Here is a 3,745-nt window from a genome sequence, read left to right as displayed (position 1 = left end):
GAGCTGTTATGGTTAAAAAAATTTCATTGCCTGGTGGTGAACAGCCACTTGTCCTCTATCTATGAACCCTTCCAAACATAATTAGGGTAATACTATGGACCAAGATACTCCCATAAATCATTTCAAGCAGTCTCTAAATTCTGTACCTCCTGACTTTCCCTTTCTCATTCTCTAATCCCTCTGGAGATTCCAGGGCCTCAGAAACACTCTGCAGGTACATGATAAGAGACCAAAGTTTCAGTCCCCCTCCTGGGATCACTGCACTAGGATCCAGAGCTTCTTGATCTCTGCAGACATAGGGCTAATCTAGAACTCATTCCTCAAATGATAATAATGACTGATAGCTAGTATTTTCATAGCAATTTAAGATTTGCAAAGCACTTTACAAATATTATTTCATTTTATCTCTCAACAACCCTGGGAGGTAAGTGCTATTATATCTCTATTTTACAGATGGGGGAACTGAGGCAGACTGAGGTTAAGTGTCTTGCCCAAGGTCATACAGCATGTAAGTGAGGATTTGAACTCTGATCTTTCTGACTATAGGTTCACCACGCTATCCCCTAATGCCACCTTGGTGCCAAACTCAGCCCAGAACTGGCTCCAAGGAACCTCTCTCAGGGCCGTCTTGGTTATATCAGTTACCAAAGTGGGTTGCATGCCAAGAGACTCTTCCTTTCTTCTGATACTCACCGTGCTATACACCTACAACCAATGATTCACACCATTCATACTTTCTCCCTTTCAGTCTCATTCTCCATGTCACCACTTCTCTAACCACTTGGGCTGGTTTGCAGTGCCTACTCCACCCCCACCCAGCAATTGAGAGATATTCTAACCACTCCTTTATAGCCATAGGGAAGGTGGTAGTGTGGGGATCAATGAGAGTAGACAGCTATTCACAAGTTGCCTTACCCATAGACAGATGTCTTGTTTTCCAGCCTTAACAGCTGGTCCTTAGACAATAGACGTAGAGTCCTTTTACCTTCAGCCTTTCTAAATTGATAGGACCTGCCAGATATTGTGTTCTGTTGACATAGTTTTTGAGAATACAGGATCACTTCACATGAGGATGAGGAAGACTTTATGTTAGTAAAAAGTATAAAATTATTTTCAGGAGCTGAGAGATAATATTATCAAAATAGTATTCAACTCAACTCAACACCCAAAAAAAGCCATTTTTAAAATGTCTACTATGTTTAAGACACTGTAGTCAAATGACAGGTGTATGTGTATGCAGATCTCTGCAACAGACTTCCTATTTGCTAATAGGTAGATGATAAGACTGTTGAGAGTTTATTCACTATTCTCCAGCTCTCTGGATATATATGGGACTCTCTAGGAAGCAAGGAAATGAGGTATAAAAAGTAAAGCCTCATAGTTTGAGTCATTTTTTACTCTTCCCCCCTCCCCGCTTTCTTCCACATCCAATAAGATTCGTGGATCTATGGATTCTTAATAGGTCACTTTTATATAGAACCTTATTTACAGAACTCTACCACCCTTGCAGTAACCCTGTGAAATAGTAATGCAAGCTTAATCATCTCCATTTTATAATGGAGGGAACTGAGGCTCAGAGGTGTGAATTATTTGCCTGTCACAGAACACTAACGAAGTCTAAGAGTCAGGAAGTGAACCTAGGCCTTCTATTTCTAAGGTCAGTTTTCTTTTGACTATACCACACTAATTTCACAGTGTATCCAGGCCTAGTCTCCTTCTTTTCACTCGCACTGCCGTTCTTCCTAGATCTTTATGGCTTCACTCCTGGAAGACTGTAAGTTGCCTTCAGTCTCTTTTCTCTCCAATTAATCCTATATTCGCCAGCACAAACTTTTGAAAATATCACTTTGATAATGTCACTCTACTGCTCAAAAACCTTCAGTGTCTCCCCATCACCCTCTCCCAATTAGGTCAAAGTCCTTACCTTGCATTCAAAGCTTACCACAAAATTATCCCACCCTATTTTTCCATCTTTTTCTCTCTCTACTACCATATATGAATTCTATGTTCAAACTAAATCAGACAACTTGCCATGCTCTGAAATAGTCTATGCCGCTTCTAAGGTCTTTGATAATGCACTTTCCTTGTCTGAACCTGCCCCACCTTTGACCATCAAACGTCTTTCCTATACTTCAAGTCCCAACTCAAATGTCACCTCTTCCATAAAGATTTCCCTGACCACACCAGATGAAAATAATCCCTCCCTCCATTGAACTCCTATATAGCATCTTGTTTCTACCCCTTCTATGATTCATCACATATGGCCTTGTACTGAAGTCATTTGTGCCTGTTTTTGATCCTTCTCCAAGAGCTCTGTGAAAGGTAATTCTTTGTATATTCTACAGTAGTTTGGGATATAGGAAGTGCTTAATACATATCTACTGAATGGATAAATAAACAGCCAGTATTTGGTCCAGATTTAAAATACATGTTTTGGGACATATGCTAAAGAAATTACTCTTCTTCAAAATATACATAACAGTGCTATGATCATTTCCTAGACCCAGGTTTTGGCAAACTATAACATGTGACAAAGGTGACACCAGTATGGCCAGGGCTAGGACGTATTATGAAACAGGGGGAGTTTTTCTTTGATGTACTCTCTCTGCCCTATTCAACTGTGACTCCACTGTCTACAGCCTTAGTTACTTCTCAACATCCTATGGCAGAATCCCACTGCCTCACTTTCAGATGGCACCTGAAATCTATGACATCATAGGGCAGAGCTTCCCTACTCCCCACCTACGTCCTGACCAAAACTAAGACTGGGCAAATGGGACTTTGCCCCTGGGTGCCAAAATTTAGAGGGGGCACCGTTTGCACTTTCAGACCTTAAGCAGATTTAAAACTAAGCTTAATGCTTAGTTAACAAGAAGGATTAATTAAAATATGAAGCAACCAGATCGGTAGCTTCTCCTCCCAGCAGCCACACCTCACTTTAGTTCCTAACTAGCCTAACTCTGTTTCCTTATACTGATCTTTTCTCTCTACCCCTTACCCCTAACTATAGGTGGTATATTAGATAGATTGCCAGGCCTGGAGTCAGGAAGACCTCAGTTTGAATGTGGCCTTAGATACTTCCTAGCTGCGTGACCCTGGCTAAGTCACTTAACCACCTTCTGGCTCAGTTTTATTAATTGGAGAAAATAATAGCCACTTCCTCCCAGGGGTGTTGTGAGGATCAAATGAAATAATATTTATAAAGCACTTTGTACAGTACCTGGCACTGTTAGTGTCATTCAGTCGTATCTGACTTTCCATGACCCTGTTTGGGGTTGTCTTGGCAAAGATATAGGAGTGATTTGTCCTTTCCTTCTCCAGTGGATTAAGACAAACAGAGATTAAGTAATTTGCCCATGGTCACACAGTTAGTGAGTATCTGAGGCTGGATTTGAACTCAGGTCTTCCTGACTCCAGGCCTTGTGCTCTATTCATAAATGCTTATTTCCTTTCTTCCTTCCCTCTCTAAATCAAAGAATCATAACAAGTCAGAGTGGGGGAGCGGGGGAGAGAAGAGGACCTGTGGCCTCAAGGCCACATTTGGCCCTCTAGGTCCTCAAGTGAAGCCCTTTGACTGAATCCTTGAGGCCTTAGGTTCCCTGCCCCTTAGACCTTATAGAGGCCTTGGGGATAAACCAATCTATTCCACTTATTTTATTGGTTGGCCTTCTGGAAAGATCAGGTGATTTTCACAAAATTAGACAGCAAGCCATGACAGCACCACTGAATGAAAAAGAAACATGAA

Source organism: Trichosurus vulpecula, chromosome 2, assembly GCF_011100635.1.
Source record: "Trichosurus vulpecula isolate mTriVul1 chromosome 2, mTriVul1.pri, whole genome shotgun sequence".
Lineage (NCBI taxonomy): Eukaryota > Metazoa > Chordata > Mammalia > Diprotodontia > Phalangeridae > Trichosurus > Trichosurus vulpecula.
The sequence above is the reverse complement of the archived record's forward strand: the minus strand, read 5'-3'. Positions refer to the sequence as shown.